This window comes from Lepidothrix coronata, unplaced genomic scaffold (genome assembly GCF_001604755.1).
Source record: "Lepidothrix coronata isolate B3197 unplaced genomic scaffold, Lepidothrix_coronata-1.0 Scaffold48, whole genome shotgun sequence".
NCBI classification, from domain to species: domain Eukaryota; kingdom Metazoa; phylum Chordata; class Aves; order Passeriformes; family Pipridae; genus Lepidothrix; species Lepidothrix coronata.
Window position 1 is genome coordinate 1,498,117 of NW_016690228.1, and position 17,764 is coordinate 1,515,880.

The window sequence follows — 17,764 nt, forward strand, 5'->3', positions numbered from 1 at the left end:
CCTTGATCGTTTTCCAAGGCCTTGTAATTAATGTGATCATAGTCCTGATGGACGTCGATTTGTGTTGAGAGTGTCAGTCTCATTTACAGTTAATCTGGGACAGATCCACTCCACTTAGCTTTGCTGGGCTGTAGCACAGAGTCAGATCTGTTCATGAGATGCACTTTATTACCAGCAGAGGTACCCTCAGGGCACTACATCAATTTACAAGTACTTAGTCGATGCTTCCTCTTAACCCTCTGACCACCAGGATATTTGCATTTTGTAAGTTAAATAAACTACATTCAGTGGCTGACTGGGGCAAATAGCAATTTCTTTAGCTAGTGCCTTCTAACTAAGAAGATATGAATAAATATGAAAAACACATATCCTAGGAATACTGCCATTGAACTATGATATTTCAACTGAGAATCCCTGGGATCTTTATGTGACAGTACAGGGGACAGGGCAGTGGGGTGGATCAGCAGTGAGTATGAGTGTCCCTCTGCAGATGGACACGGGAGCAGAGTGACCCATCACTGCCTGCAGAAGAAGTTTGAGCAGTGCCTGGAAGTTTCCCAGACTTCAGTGCACTACTCCCCTTTCCAGCTCCAGCCTTCTACTTCCTAGAGTCAAAAGTAAATGGGAAATCCATTAGTTGGTTTCCCCCTGACACCAGAGCACCATAAAATCCCACTGGTTACCAGGATATTTAAACAATGCTGTGAGCCTTCTGCAGGAGCTGAGCCAGGTAACGCTGACCCTTTGACCACACACTCACCTTTAACCATGTGCTGACCCTTCAACCACAGCACCATCTCTGTAGATGGAAGAGGGAGAGGCACAGTTGAGAAAAAGGAAGCAAAATAAACAGAAACAAAACAGTGTAAGAAAGGAGGTAAGGCTCAGGTGTGACTAGATCTGCTAGACCAAGAAGAAAGTTGCCCTGATGTTTACAAGTGAAAAACAGCTTTTCCACTCAATAAACATTATCAAGAACATGATTGTTTCAATGATTTTCCATGATCTGAAAAGTTTTCATTGCCAAGAAATTCCCAGATGTTTTTATTTTGTAAACTATGGGTTTCTCATGGAGAAACTTGAAAAAACATCAGCACAGACAACAAAAGTCCCTAATTCCTTGGGGAAAAAAGACCTCTATCAGCTCTGGCTGCAGCCTAGAATCAAACATGCAGATAAGACCCGGGAGCAATTTCCCATCTTATTTGCTCAATTCACTGGCAAGGAAAAATTCTCCCTTGGTTAGGGCTGCAGAGCAGGCTTCCTCCTGCACTGTCACAAGAGGGAGTAGAGGTTACATCCTGTAGCACAAGGAAGATGTCCTATGTCAAGTTCAGTCTTCTTCGAGACTCTTACAGAAAATATTGTGAGAGAAGAGAAATGGACACCCATTGTAGCAGCCTGTGAGCTATTTTTCTATTTGAATCACATTTTTGTTGGAAGTTGGGGCAGGAAAAGCCCAGAAGAGAGGGGCAGTAAAACTAGGATCTGTAGTAAATGCTAGCATTTCAAGAGGGTTTAAATGGACAGCTTACATCCAATGGAGTAAATGTGGTCAACACAAAGCATTTTAAAACTGATGGTAAATGACAACTATGTGCCTTTGTACCTTATTATTAAATCGTGTTGGATTAATCTGGCATTAAGTGGTATTTCTGTCTCTCCTCTACCAAGCAGATGCATCATTCCTGTGAAACACTGTTTCATATGTGCCTCAACCAGCAGTGTGGGATCAGCTTCTGTTTGCAGAGGTAAGAAATGGATTCCTCTTCCCTACTGCTCTCATAGACTGTTTTCCTATATATTACAGGGGGAAAAGGAAGTCTACATAACTGGGACATTGACTGTTCAGGTTCAGCTTGGCTGGTTTTGTTCTTCCTAATCAAAATCTGACTGTCTGAGAGACATTTTCTCCTTGTGAAAATTGCAGTGTGCTATCATAAGACAAAATTCTGAAGTTCCACCTTGGAGAAGACAGTAATTAAGAGATGACCCTTCAGGACACATTTTCCTTAGGTGCTCTGGCTTGTCTTGGAGTGATGGGTCTCAGCTGCACACAGAAACAAACAGATCCCTTAAGGATCTGTTTTATTACAGTCACAGTGGAGAGTAAAAGCAACAGCCCTGAGAGGTGTGTTTCTCCTGTGGAAGTGGCCCTAGGACTGTAAACAAAAAGTCATGGGTTCTCTACAAGATTTTCCACCAATCTCTCGGTCACTTTGACAATTTTCAATTATTCCCTTTTGGACCTCAAAGCTGAATTAAAAATAATAATACAGAAAGAAACCTAAAATAGCAGCAATTCCTGGAAATTCTCCTGAGATTTCTGGTACAGTCCTAGTAACGTAGCAGGAAGCAGAGTATGACTGCATAAAACATTTGGCATTGATTGAATATATAGATTGGTGGTGTCTCAACCCCTGTTTTAATCTTTCCATTACCTATGGTATTTTTTACAAAGAAAGTCTTATTGTTTAGAAAAACAATTTCTAGCAGCCTTCAAATAGATGAGAAGCTGCAGTATCTTAATGGAAGGCAAATTACTGGTGCTTTCACAGCCAGAGCCTCTCCCCGGTCTGATGGAAAGGTTAAACATTTACCACCTTCTCTGTCTGAACACCACTTTCCATGAATGAGAATTCAGCAGAATTTGTCACAGTACAGTCGATAGTAGGAAAAGCTTCTCCACATTTGCTGCAAGGGATAGTTACTCCATGCCAAAGGGGGCTAAATTTTTAGCAGTGGGGAAATGGTATACGGGGAGAGCATGTGGCAGGGGAACAACTTGCAGGGAACCAATGGCTCCAGTCCCGGTCACAGGCACCCCTAGGCTGCCAGATGGGAGCTTTTCACCACCAGGGTGATTTAGGTGATCTGTCCCCACCTTCCTCCCCCAGAGCAAATGAGCAATCACACTTGATTCCAGCTGAGGTGTCTAGGTGGGGAAGGCAATTCCTTTAATCCACTAAGCTACTTTAGTTCCTGGTCTTTATCTGAAACTCACAGACAGAAAATGTCACTGGGAACTTGATGGACTTAACTACTTAATGCAATCAGCATTCCTGAGTGCAAATTGGGGTTTCTTGGATACCTTGCTTAAAAGGGAAACAGCCAAAAAAAAAAACAAACCCACAAACAAACAACTCTATTATAACCTTCGATGAACCATTTTGAAACCAAATCATCATCAGACAACCTGTGCCAGTCAAAAAGAATCTCAGAAGAGGATGAGTACAGGAGTGGTGCAGGATGTTTGGTCTGAAAATGGCTGCAAGCCTGAAAGTATGTTTTTTAAAAGCCAAGCAAATTCAACGCAAACGCTAAAAAGCGTGGAACTGGTTAAATATGTCAGACTGCCAGCAGACACTGTGTGATGTTGATTTTCCTGTCTCTCCCTGTTATTTCGTAAACCACAGAGGCTTCCCACACCTCCACATTGGATCCAGCTGTCAGAGATCCATAATTTAGGGTGGGCACCAGCATTGCAGCATTTGGATGACTGAAAGCAGCACGATACATAATGAAAGTCGCTCTTGGCATCAGACTCCTAAAGCCCCCCCACCTATTTTTGTGCTTAGATTTTGACACGGGGGAACTTTTTTGACAAGAGCGAATGCTAAAACCCACCTCTAGCTCTGCCTGTGAGTGGGCAGCAGGTGTGAGGCTCAGACAACCCCTCCCTCCATCCTGCACCCTTGTACTGTCTCAGCTCTAGATTTGCATACAGAAGTCACAGAGGGACTAGGGAGGATTTGGAAAAGGATGAGGAGCTGGCACTGATCGTGGGAGGCAGCTCTCAGGTGAAACTGCTGCAGAAGCAGGACCACAACCCCAGGGCTGAGCCTTGGGATGCCTCATTCCCATCCCAGGCCCCTTCTTAAAGGCTTCTCAAAACCTTGACCAAATCCCCAAAGCCCCCCTTTCCCACCCCCACCACACCAGTCAACTTGATGCAACACTTAAAATGCTTCATTTACTCTTCACAAAGTTATTAAAGGCAATGAAGTGGGGGACTCTGGGAGGGGAATTCTACTTCAGTGCCACTAAAGCAGGAAGGGGTGTAATAGCTAAAAAACATGCCCTCTTACAGGCCTTTGAGAATCAAAGGCAGAGGCACCAGGAAGATTTGGTGTTATATTTGCCTTTATAATCCACTCAGGCATTTTCTTCCATAAAAGGTCCATTCTATGTTTTGCTCTGACACCCTGACACATGCCAGGGCACCCCCTTTGCCCGCTTCACTCCCTGGATCAGGAGATGACAGCTCTTTGGTAGCTTCACACTCGACTGTGTTTCACTGGGGAAAAGCATTCTGCCCCTATGTCCATCGAGTTCATCTCCAAACAGTGGTTGTTAGCCAGCATTTCCCTTCATCCATCCCTCCTTACTTCTTTTGCCATACACACTCAATCCTGGGTTTTTTCTTACTATATATTCCCCTGCAAATTGAAAATTTCTGGAATTTCTGCCTCCTCTCTCACCTTTGTGTCAGGTCTTTGTTCTTCCCTGGGTGACAGTTGCCAGCCTGGGACTTAGCAGGCTGGCAGAGGAGACAGGAGATTGGTAACACAGGGAAGAGATCACAGTCTCTTGCAGAACAATTTCCTATTTGTGGAGCCCTGAGTCCTGCTTCAGGCTTGATGACAGCATAGTTCTCCCTGTGTTTCTCTCATCACTCTCAAAGGTGGCCTCCAACTGTTTTGTAACCTCATGGCTGTTACAAATGACCCCCCAAAACTGAGATGTACCATGATTTGGAGGGAATTTATTCCACAACTCATCCCTGAGGATGCAGGGCACTGCTGACTTCCGGTTAATGGCAATAGCCATGTGGATGAGAACCAGGAGTAAATTGAAGGCCACCTTGAAAACCAGGGAAACAGATGTTCAGAAAGCTCACACTCCTCATCGTTAACTTCAGAATGTAAATACCTGATAATTCCTCATATTATTGCCCAGTGTCGTGCTCAGTGTCAGAGAGAACAATTCTGCAGGGGTGATCCATATCTTAGCTCTGAAGGTCACAGCAGTGGTAGGAACATACCTAAACAGGAGATGGGAAAGGGGGCGGGGCCAATGGTTGGGAACAAAAGAGTCTCCTGAGGAACCGTGATAAAATGAAATATCAGGATCTGACAGCAGAAAGAGGAAGGGGGAGACCTGTGCTGGACAAACAGGACTACTGGAGCTGAAGATTATCCTTAGCTGGATTCCTGATCACTTTTGGTGTTCAGATTTTTATCAGTAAAAAGCCACAACATTTTTTTGCTTGGAAAGAATATTGTGAAAGATAAATCCCTGAATCCAACATGATTTTGTTGGGAGCTGAGTCTGTCCTGGAAAGCAAACGATTTTTTACTATGTAGTGCAGAGATAGAATCATAGAATCATAGAATCATAGAATCAACCAGGTTGGAAAAGACCTCCAAGATCATCAAGTCCAACCCTTGATCCAACACTGCCATGGTTACTAGACCATGGCACAAAGTGCCCCATCCAGTCTCATCTTAAAAACCTCCAGGGACGGAGAATCCACCACCTCTCTGGGCAGCCCATTCCAATATCTGATTACTCTCTCTGTAAAAAATTTTTTCTTAATATCCAACCTAAACTTCCCCTGTCAGAGCTTAAGATCGTGCCCTCTTGTCCTACTGCTGGTTGCCTGGGAGAAGAGACCGATGCCCACCTGGCTACAACCTCCCTTCAGGTAGTTGTAGAGAGTGATGAGATTTTTAACTACCTGATGAATAGAGATTTAACATATCCGTTCTGTACTTTTCTTGCTCTTATGCTTCTTTTTTCAGATATTTATTTGTACTCTTTCCCCCTGCTTTTCCTTTTCAGCTTTCCTTCATGTTCTTCCCAAGCACTGTCACTGTTCAGACCCAGCTGATAGTGATCAGGACCACAGATGTGGTGGTGAGGTGGGAGGGGATGAGGTTTTGCACTCTTTGACATCGTCACTTAGACCTCCACACTGAAGCTCACACTCCCTCGGGATCTAACTCTTTCTGTACAGAGAGGATCCTGCAAGAAGAGCATTTGTAAGGTGATTTTACCAAGGACAACACATGGACAAGCGTGTGGTATTGCATCTGAGAGGTTCCTGCACTTACAGCAGCAGCTCAACTGGCCTCCACTGCAGCAGGAGGGACCTGGAAGAAGGTACAATGGAAAGCAAGAGCCTAGAAAACACAGGACATGGAATGGGTCCCACAACCCAGAGGAGTGGCTTACTGGACCTTGATGCACAGCAGGGAGCACTGGACCTTGATGCACAGCAGGGAGCACTGCTGATAATATTAAAGCTGGATTTACAATGCAAAGGCTTAACTAGTGAGCTGTATTTCCATGTAAATGGATTTCTATGAATGCATGTATGGAAAAACAGCAGCATGGAGGAGTGGAGTGGAGCTGAGGCAGACAGGCGCATCCAGCATGAGCAATTTACTATGTTAGTTGTGAGACCAGTGGAACCTCCTCTGATGTTCTCCTAATGTCTAGAGTTTTGCTTAATAAGCAGAGAAAACGCATACTTATTACAACCTTTAAAAGTGCATACCAAGCATAGGTCAAATATATATTTGAAGACAGCATGACCACAGCAGTGTTCCTTGGGGATCTGAGTAATAGAAAGGCACCTCTAAGTTTTCCACTTAACAGACCTCTATATATCATCATGGACACTTGTCCGCACTTGAAATGTGGCAGTTTAATAACCATGAAGCAACTGGAAATAATAAATGAGTAAATGTCTGCCGAGAGCAATATTAATTATTTGTAACAAAACCGTCTAGCCAATATGCTGTTGTACACATAAGATTAGCTTTGGTTACTACATTAAAAGGTCAGCATGAAATGAGGGGTAGAGAAACAACATCTCTAGTTCATGAACATATGCTGTGGACAGTCAGGAGTGAGATGTTCCAGCCCTCATCCTGATGTTTAAAAATGCACAGGGATATGTTATTCTAATCACTCACATCCCATTTATGAATTTCAGGTCATACTCATCAAACAGAAATCACGAGCACATGTACAGATTATTTTTGATTAGCAGCTAAAGCCTATTCCTGAAAAGACCACAGGGACAAAGAGACTCTGCAGCTGTGCGTACAACCAGGATAACATCTTGGCCAGGAACAAACCTCCATTATCCTTGACAAATAAAATATGCACAGTAATCAGGCAAGGGAGATGCCCAATGTACAGTTAATTTTGGTGAGGCATATTGATCATTTTGCAGTATTAATGAAGTGAGGCAATATTTAGAGGTCTCCAAGGGTATGTTAATCATGAAGGTTTTGCCTTGCTGTTTCAATGTGATGCATTAGAGACAGCATGGACACCATAGAGAAACCAGTCAACAGACCACTAAGCGATGATCTGTGCTATGACCACATTGCCTAAGTGAAAGACTTATCAATATTCAAGTGTGCCTAGCAAAAGACCATGAAAGAAACCTGTGAGATGTCAAAGGCTAGTCACAGAGGAGTCAGGCAAATGAGGTTTTCACCTCGTCTAGACATACCCAGGCTTTGGTAGGGGTGTGTGTGCAATATATTAAAAGTAAATAAAGATAAAGATAAATATAAAACCCAGACAAGATAAAACCCAAACATCAAAAACACAGGTATGCATGAATGCATTTTTGTCATATTGCTACTTTCATTATAAAATTTTTGTCTATTTTTTTTTGCTATAAATTTTTTGCCTAGTCTTTTCTGAGATTGTTTCATACAAAATAAATGTAATTGCACATTGAGTATAATATTCAGAACATGGGATGTAAGCATACAGAGTCAACAGCTCCAAGTTGGGTGTAAGGATGGAATTTGGTCTCATGAGGGACAGGGACTGGTGTGGAAGTGACTGCAGTGACAGAACAATATCCCTTCTGAATTACTAACACCAGACATTCAAGGGCAAATTATTCCTTTCCAGCCTTTCTTTTTATGGAGTCTTTCTCTTCTCCCAAAAGATGTAACGTGTGTGTTAAAAGGGAGTTCAAGGCAGTAGGTAGCTTCTCGTGCAGGGAATTATAACACCTTCCAAAACAAATGTTTAATATAAAGTATGTGCTCTCTTGCTTCATGGTTAATACCTGAACGCGCACTGCTAAAAATGCCATGAAGCACAAGGGCAATCTGGTCACACTTTTACTGGGGTATCAAATTGTATCAAGTAGAAGGTTTATCCAGCTCGTTAATACGAAGAGATTTTTGATCTTGTTTGTCTTTTTAGGATAAGCAGATGACATTAGAGCTTGCATCAGATTCTGCCTTCCTGATCAGTGGAACCTGCTTACTACAGATAAGTGTGACAAGTTTAATTTATGCTGCAACAGAACAGTGATGAAAAACACTGAATCTAAATAAGATTATTGATAAAGCTTTCTTACCAGGAGAGGAAAACGCACAGTAATTCATACACGCATGTACACTCAGTCATATATACACAGCCACTGAATCTTATGACATTATTAATGGATTTGTTTGGCTTTGTTATTTTTAATGTTATATTTTAATTTTAAAATATCTTTGTTGCATGGCTAACTTTAATGTCATATTGGCCTCAGATTTCCCCCTGAGGGAACTTGCAATCTGTATTAACAACCCAATTCAACAGAGAGGCCCATTTAACACTCTTATTAGCTCAGTACAAAGATTAATTAAGCAATGATCTCTTCCAAACAGCTCCTCATCAGTGGTTAATAACATGTTTGTTAGTTAACTTCCTAAGGCTAGATCTGTGATTGGAAATGTTCTGGTGAGCTGGTTAACTGTTTTAGCAATTGTTAAAGGTTTTATTGTCAATGTAAATTGTACTTCGGGATTTCTAACGGGACCAGTGTTCATAAATTGTTATGTGCCAAGAAAAAAAAAGAGTAAATTTATTCATATAGACAGAAAATTAGTCATTTAAACAGTGGGGGTTTAAAACTCAATTAGAAACTAGGCCATGTTGAAGATAACTATACCTCTATAATGGTCTTTGCAATATTCTTTACAATGTATTTTTAAACACGCCTAACACTTCTGTTGGCTTTTTGAATGTTTTTATTTACAACAGCTTTCTATTGCCATCTAATAACCCTTCCGTGACTCCTTTTCCAGCAAGCCTTCTTGCAGCTGCCCACCCACAAACAGCAGCATGTGCCAGCAGCAGAGGGATGGAGTGGGTCAGGGGTGACAGCTAAGAAATAATTGGGATCAGGCTATATATTTCTCTGTCCACCACTAATCCAGGTCAAAAGCTGCATAAAATTTAATTTTGTAAGCATGGAAAGAAACTTTTGCAGCTCTTGATCGGTGAATCACAAAGCTACCCTAGTACTGAAGAAGGAAGAAGATAAAAACCCCAATAATTCAAATTAATTTAGGGTTAGTTTGATTTCTCCTCCATTCCTTTATGGGACTGTGTCAGCATTTATCAGATTAAAGTTGGTTACAATGTTTCTTTTGGAGATGCAAACCTTGAATTTTTATGCCCTGCTTAAAAACCGTGACATCATGTAAATCCTCCTAAAGATGCTGATTGCAAACATTTAGGACACCTCTGCCCATGGAAAGCCTGAGGTGTGACCAGCCCCATTTGGCCATGGCCAACATGTTGATGCTTCTCATCTGAGCTGCCCTGTCCCCAGCTCATGGCCAGGAGCAACACAAGAGGCTACAGCAGAGGCACCTGACAGGCTTTCGCATGATGGCAGAAACTCTGCTGCCTGTGTCCCCTGGCCAGACCAGAGCAATTACCCTCTGTAAACTGTAGTAAAAACATATATATATGTCTTTCAGTAATAATCAGGGACAAATCTAAGAAAACTCCTGGTTTTTAACATTCCTTTTTTTGATACAAAAAATCAATACAACAATGATTAGGTACTTTCAGAGCAACACAAAATATTTCTAAAGAAAAAAAAAACCCACCTGATAAATCCTCCTCTTTTGTTCTCGGGTGAAAAGCTGAAAACCAATTTCTACGGTTCAGAAGCAAGCAGGGAAGGAAAACATCTTTTCAGACATTGGATTTATCACTTTGGTAGTACATCAATTTTATCATGTCATTCTCTTCACACTTCACATTGGTTTATACAGGTGAAAATTAGAGTTGAATCTCCCATACATAAATGTGATCTTTCCTTTCTGTCCAGATATGCATGGCTGAGCCGAGCCTGGAACTGATATATGTCTGTTGCCAGAAAGAAAAAGTCTGACTCTCAAATTCTCTATCCAGTTGCCTTATTTACTAACTATCCAATGCATTTTGCTATAGGCTCCAGCAATTTAAGCAAAATCAGGATGTTTTATGCTCTTATGATATTTGAGCAGTATTAAATCGCTTTTCCTAAAACAGTGCTGAAGTGGGACCCTATTTTGAGCAATTCCTTATAAGCGAATCTTGTGGTTATGTAGCACTCTCATGATGACATTTCAATGTAGATGGTGATGCCATTGGTCCTATGTGTCAGGAAAAGGCTCACATGCCCATACAAATATGCACAATGAACAGAACAGCTCTGTTTTTTACGGGTTTAGAAATATTTTTAAAGCAATGTTTATCACTCTTTTTTTTTTTTTTAAGCTTCAGATCTGCTAAGATTCCATGCTTCCACTTGGGCCAGAGGATGCCATGATTTATGCTAAGCTGTCATTAGACAGCACTCTCATTTTTTATGTGTAGTTATGAATGCAGTGTTAACTAGACCAAACAACAAGACGGAACTGTGCATCACACCCTGCATGCACTTTAGATTCTACTGACAAATAGGCAAGGCCATCTTCGTAATTTGTGCACCAAGAAAGAAAAAAAGAGTGGGTTACACTACAGCAATAAAAGTGGAAGTTAAAGGCATGAATACAGCATACAGATTATAGTATCATTCCAGAGCAGACAGCAGAGAAGTCACAGTTGCCCATTTATGTTTTGACAGTTCATGCATCAGATGAGACCTGCAAAGAGGGGTACCACTGCCTGGGGAAAGTGAAGAACAGAATAGTTGCTGCTAAGTGTGAATTTAACAGTGCATTTATTATTTGGGCAATTTGCTTTTGGATAAGCTGGCAAAAAAGACTTTTCCATAAAGAAAAAAAAAAATAGAAATTCAGATCATGCAGGAAAAATGTCACAGTCAGGCATGTTACCTGTCAGTTTATCTCTCTCTTACAGTGGTCCTAACCAGACACCTCAAAGGGAAATTCAAAAGCCATCAGATAGAGTCTTCTATTTTCTACCAGAATTAGACACAGGCTGACATAGCCTGCTCAGCAGCTCTTACAGTCTCCAAGACATGAGCAGTTTAAGCCTACACATATGACACTCTGAAAGACTTACACATGCCCAGGAGGGTTCTGAAACACAGGAACGTGATTGTCCGAATCTGAATGACTGTGTGATGGAACCTGGCCCATCCCAATCTGAATTCTCCACAAGCAAATGCCCCATGTGATTTGGCAGCTGGGTCAGAGGCTTTTCCCAACAGGCAGCTATCCTATTGCAGGAGCTAGGACAGCTTGCTCACACAGAAACAAACTGCTGGGTACCAGAAGCTCACAATGCCTGACAGCCTTCCCCATTGTGTAAAAATTCATATAATATAAGCTGTCTTAGATGCAGACTTAGTTTACCTAGCAGGAACAGCTGTATATGCTCACAGCATGCTCAGTCCTTTTGAAAATGTTGGTAAGTTTTAACTTCTGCAATGTCCTATAACTTGAACTATAGGGCTAATTAGGCACTGTGAGGAAAATAGGAATTTCCATTTTATTATTTAGTTCTGTCACTTTTAATTTTACTGAATTACAACTGAGCTCTATAATAAGGAGCAGGAAAAAGTTACTTTCTGTGCTTATTTTTCTGGACCACTATTTCACAAAATTTAATATCGACTATTGCTCCTTTCCATTCTAAGGACACAGTCACAAGAATTTTAATTTCTTTGATATAGAATCTTCCATGCCTTCCCCAAGTTCTCTCACCTGCTTTGCGATAACCATTCCTACTCATTTCTACCTTTGTGTACATCATCTTTTCTGTGTATTCTTCTATTTTTGGCTTGACACACATCTCTCTACATCAGGTTGAATTTTTCCATGAACTATAAGGTTGTTTCTGGCACTGATATTGCAAACGTATGGCAGGCACTATAAGGTATGGACATTGATTAAATTTTCTGCTTCAGTGATATGTTGACGTGGTGGATTGACTGTGGCTGGACATCAGGTGCCCACTAAAGCCGCTCCATTCACTCCCCTCAGCTAGATAGGAGAGAGAAAACATAATGAAAAGCCTGTGGGTCAAGATAAGAACAGGGAAAGATCACTCACCAATTACTGTCATGAGCAAAACAGATTCAATTTGGGGAAAATTAATCTAACTTACTATCAATCAAGTCAGAGTAGAGTAACAAGAAATAAACCCCAAATCTCAGAATGCCTTGCCCCCACCCCTCCCTTCTTCCTGGGCTTAACTTTAATCTCAAGTTCTCTACCTTCCCCACCTCAGTGGCACCGGGGGTTGGGGAATGGGGGCTGCAGTCAGTTCATCAGCATTGTCTCTGGGGCTTCCTTCTCCTCTGGGGAAGGACTCACACTCTTCCCCTGCTCCAGTGTCTTCCCATGGAAGACAGCCCTCCTTGAACTTCTCCAACACGCGTCCTTCCTGTGGGCTGCAGTTCTTCATGAATTACTCCAGTGTGGGTTCCTTCCATTCCCCTGCTCCAGCGTGGGCTCTTCCATGGGCTGCAGGTAGATCTCTGCTCCCCCATGGACCTCCACAGGCTGCAGGAGCACAGCTGCCTCACTAAGGTCTGCACCACGGGCTGCAGGGGAATCTCTACTCTGATGCCTGGAGCACCTCCTGCCCCTCCTTCTTCACTGGTCTTGGTTCCTGCAGGGCTGTTTCTCCTATGTATTCTCACTACTCTCTCCACCTGAAAAGGCACAGGTTTTTTCCTCCCCCTTCTTAACTCTGTTATCCCAGAGGCGCTACACCATTGCTGCTGGGCTTGGCCTTGGCCAGTGGTGAGTCCATCTTGAGCTGGGTGGCATTGGATTTGTTGGACATGGGGGAAGCTTCTGCTAACTTCTCACAGAAGCCATTCCTGTAGCCCTTCCTGCTACCAAACCCTTGCCATGCAAATCAAATAGAATCAAGGCAGAAGGACTTGAAATGAGCCAAATGAATGGGCCACAAGGCAGCAAACGCATCTCCTTGGGTTTTACTCCAGTTGTAACTGTAATTTGCAAATTTTCTCATCTTGCTTCTCAGTCAACTCCTTCCTACATCACAAATGTACAGGGAGGTCACCCACTGTGAGCTGTTTTTGATGAGATGTGATCATTTAATCCTCTGTTTTAACTTCTGTTTCCCAGTTAATTTTAAATTCATGTCATTTCTTCATTCTTCACTTGCTACAGCTTGATTTTTTTCTCGTAACCTTGTGTGAGACGTTTCAAAAGTCCTCTGAAACCTCTTGATAACATATTTTCTGTGAGCATGGAAGACACAGACAAAGGAATTATGTCTAAGATAGAACGAACTGCAGGTTTCTTGCTGGCACAAGGCACGTTTGCAACTCAGAGAGAAGGTAAATCTTGTGTGCATCTATTCAGATCCTTAGGGGGCTACTGTCTTAAAAGTACATATGAGCAGCTTAGGCCCACCTGTTCTTTTGCTGACCTTGAGTTTTTTCTCCCCACTTCTCACTTTCTCAATTTTTCAGAAGACAGAATTCATATTCCATGCTTCTCGTTTTCAGGGCTCCTTGTGTCTGTGGGTTGAATCCAGCTTCTGTAAGCAGAGGGAAACAAACCAGGGCAGACCAGGTGAGAATTTGCAGGTACTACAGAAAGTAGTAAAACTACTCCTCTCCCTTCTGGGAACACCCATTTTGAACCATGTTATGGTTACACAGCCTGCTTCCAGAGTATTTCATCAGTGCACTGTATGCTCAGTTAGCATACCTACATCCTTTTGTCTCCATCATTCTGATGAGTGAAGCTCCTGGCTTCTAGGAGTGTGAAGCCACACTCCCTGGCTGACAACTACAACCTGTGCTACTCAGTTGTGCCCCAATTCTGTTATTCCCTTCCTCACATACTTTCCATGCAGTGCCTCAAGCACTCCTCATACCCTTAATACATTTAAACAACTAATTTAATCATGAAGTTAATGAGAAAGAGCATTTTTCATTCCCCCTAAAGCTGCAAGCTTTCTTGAAATCCTCATCCAAACCCCATTTCTTCAATCATCCCTTGTTTAGGAACTGCAAGCTTGCAACCATCACAATCATCACAATCCTTTCACACATGAACATACACTTAAAATCTGGCAGCACACGGCTCTGTGTCACAGCAGTTTGTACTAGCATGTCTTCTGACACTTCAGTCTTCATACATAATACCTCGACTTCATCACTAAGGAGAACAAGTAAGCCTGTGGCAGGTGCATCCCCATCAGTGAAAGCTGATATCAAGAAATTAAGCTTTCCCAGAATACATTTATCTTCCCTCTTTCATCGATTGATCCCTACTGATAGGGCAGAGGCAATAACACTGGCTGTTGAGTATAAAAACAGTCTTTTTCCATAAAAATTCAGGCACTTAGCCATTGAATGCTAAGCACTTGTCTCTCCCACACAATTGGTCTCCTTTATTGATTTTGATAGGACAAATTTCCAAATTCTCTGGAGGCTAGTAATTTAAGAAACCCCTTGCATCTTTGGTGTTTGGTCACATTGCTTTGAGTTTAGGGCTTTCTTTAGAACTTTTTATTAATATTTTAACAGTTTGTTTGCCATTCTCCATGTGTTACCTGAAAGTGCGTCCAAAAAACCTCAGACGCCCACGCTGCCCGCAATAGCTTACCTCCTATACAACATGGTGTACCAAACCCAAGCATTTGGTACCATCTCCTCGGGCTTCCCCTTTACATTACAGCAAAGACCTCTACAGTAAAAACAACTGTTTTGTACAAAGACCCTTTGAAAAGCAAACTTTGACTGCTACTGCAAAACAGGAGGTTCCTGAACTCTTCTAGCTGGTAGCAACTGTTAGAATTGAACACACATGCTGTGTCCTGCCTCATATAGGCACAACAGCTCCAGTCAGCTTGCTCCCTGCTGAAGGGCATCCCTTCAGAAAAGGGAGAGCACAACTGCATTGAGGCAATTCAAATAAGAGCCTTAATTTAGTAAAATTGTTTAAACTCAGTCTTTTGAGTACACTGTGCAGACGGCCCACTATCAAAATCTGTATCTCCCTCCACTAGCTAAAGCGGTAATAGCCCTAAAGTACTATTTGAGATAATGAACATGACAATATCCCAAGATACAGGTCATAGTCCCATTCGTGTCTTGAGGCTCTAAAAATCTGCTCTGTCTGTGTATCTGTTGCGGCTGCAAGAGCTGGGCATAGCATTTCACCTGGGTGAAAGCCTGCTTCATCTTACCAGCACACACGGCAGCTTGTTGTTCTGCAGCGCCACGTTCCACACCGCACTTTAGGGATGCTTAAAACTAATTTATCATCCAACTAGGCACAGCATGGGCTGAGCAGAAGAAAGGACTGACATCTCTAATTTGGTACAGGGACCACATTTAAAGTTGCTGCCACAGCCTAAAAGGAGAAACTGAGTGGGGAAGATGCTTCTCCACATTTTCAGACTTGGAGCTGGAGCACACAAGGGCACTGAAGGCACATGTTCAGCCCTGTCCATGGCCCACTGCCTGAAACATTACAGGCTCCTGTGTACCCTCTTGAAGCCTTGCAAAATGTGAAACAGAATAAAATTCTTCCATGTACTCTTTTCCACACAAAATCAAACTAGGGGAGAAATAGGGAGAAAGACATGCAAAGGCTAAAAGGGCGAGCACACCCCATCAGAAAAATGATGATCAACACAGGGAAGGGGATGAGAAGCTCTAAAGCAAGGTATGCAATTAAGACAAGTTTCATACCTTTTTCTGAAACTGGGATGTGGGCAATTCTACTTTTCTAAAGTTATTGTAAACAATTGTCCTTTTCTTAAAACTACTGTAAAATTACCTAATGACAGTTTTTAACCTATATTCCCTGCAAACTAAATATTATTTTTAGTTAAAATGACAGAGACTAAAATACTCATATACAGGAATTTCACACTTACTGGGATCTACCTGTACAATGATTCCTGATAGGTGATGGAAAATTTCTTGAAAAAAAGCAAAAATCTTAGTGCTTCCCAGAGGAACAGGCATGTTTTCTGCCAGTACTGTAACATACTTCTGCACTCATTCAGTGTTGCAAATTGAATCAAAACAATTTCAGCACTGTTCTTTGTATAATCCCAACAAATGACGGTACAGATCAGCACTGGCTTTGATAGGACACTGTCACTTCAGGAGATACCCAAAGCAGCCCATCAAACCTACTTTATTCTCCATTTTCTAGGGCAGTGTGAAATACTCTTCTGCAAACTAAGTCCATATATACACCTTGACTGTTTTACAGGAAGAGTGTTTAAAGTAAGCACAGTGTAAATGCCACACCATGAATCTATGTACTAGATAAGGCTGTTTCTAGCTATCAAACATTTTTACGTCTTCTAGAGACAGAGATTAAAATAGGCCTTAACATAATTGGTAGCAATGATCTAATACTTTCAGCTTAAAGGTAGCATTATTGTAGCTATAAAACAGGTGAGAATGCATTTAAATGCTGAATAGAATTGGTTTGTTAACTCTTGCTCAGGTACTAGTGTGTTTAAGACACACTATTTTTTTATAAGCATATATGAAACTACCAATGACATTAAAAATAATTGTTAGTAGGTTAAAAATGTCCAGCAAGCAAAAAACAGAAGATAAAGTTTTGCCCAAATCATATAGTTTAATAAGAATCAAACAAATGGTAGATTTTTTATGTGATTTATATTTTACATGAGTACTATACACTGGTGTGTGGGTACTTACAAAAATAGAAATAAAACCCCTCTCAGATCTTCTTTAACAATTCTTTAACCGTTTTACTGAACATTTATGTACTAGGTGTTACAGAAAGCACTATAATAAGAAATCTTTGTATTTGAAGTGAATTGCTATTCATAGTTAGGCCTTTGCTTGAAGCCAATACAACTGTCAGTAATCACAAGAGATGTGAGACAGACCTGCTGTTCAACAGAACACTCAGCATCCCACTTCAACATGCTGGTTCCAAGTGAACAAAAAGGTTAAAAAAACTAATATAAACCAACTGTCAAAAAATTTAGTGGTTCATAACTCATTTTCAACCAAAAGCAAGTTGCTTTGCAGCAAGCCAGTATCAAGGCATAACTATGGATTTTTTTTCTCATCCTCTATAAGAAGAATTCAAAGCAACAGTTCAGGTTTAAATGCAGGAAAAGTATAGAGGTGCATACATAGTCTGAAGTTTTAGAAGTCTCAATTTCACATGGAGGACTCCATAGATTACCTAAACACACTCTACTGGTATAATCCAAAGATCCCACACAAGATATTAACTTCTCAAACTGAAAACAATTCTTACAAAATTGAGCCAAGGCTTGATGAGTCTCTAATCAGGCCCATGAAATGGGCAAAAACATCATTGGTCACTGCCTTTACATCCAAAACCTCCTGAAACTCATCAACTGTAAAACACACCCCGGTTGCTGTACAGGATTGATCTGCCCTGAAAATTACCAGAATGTAAAATATATGATACAACCACAGAATATCCCAAGCTGGAAGGGACGCACAGAGATCATCAAAGTCCAACTTCTGATC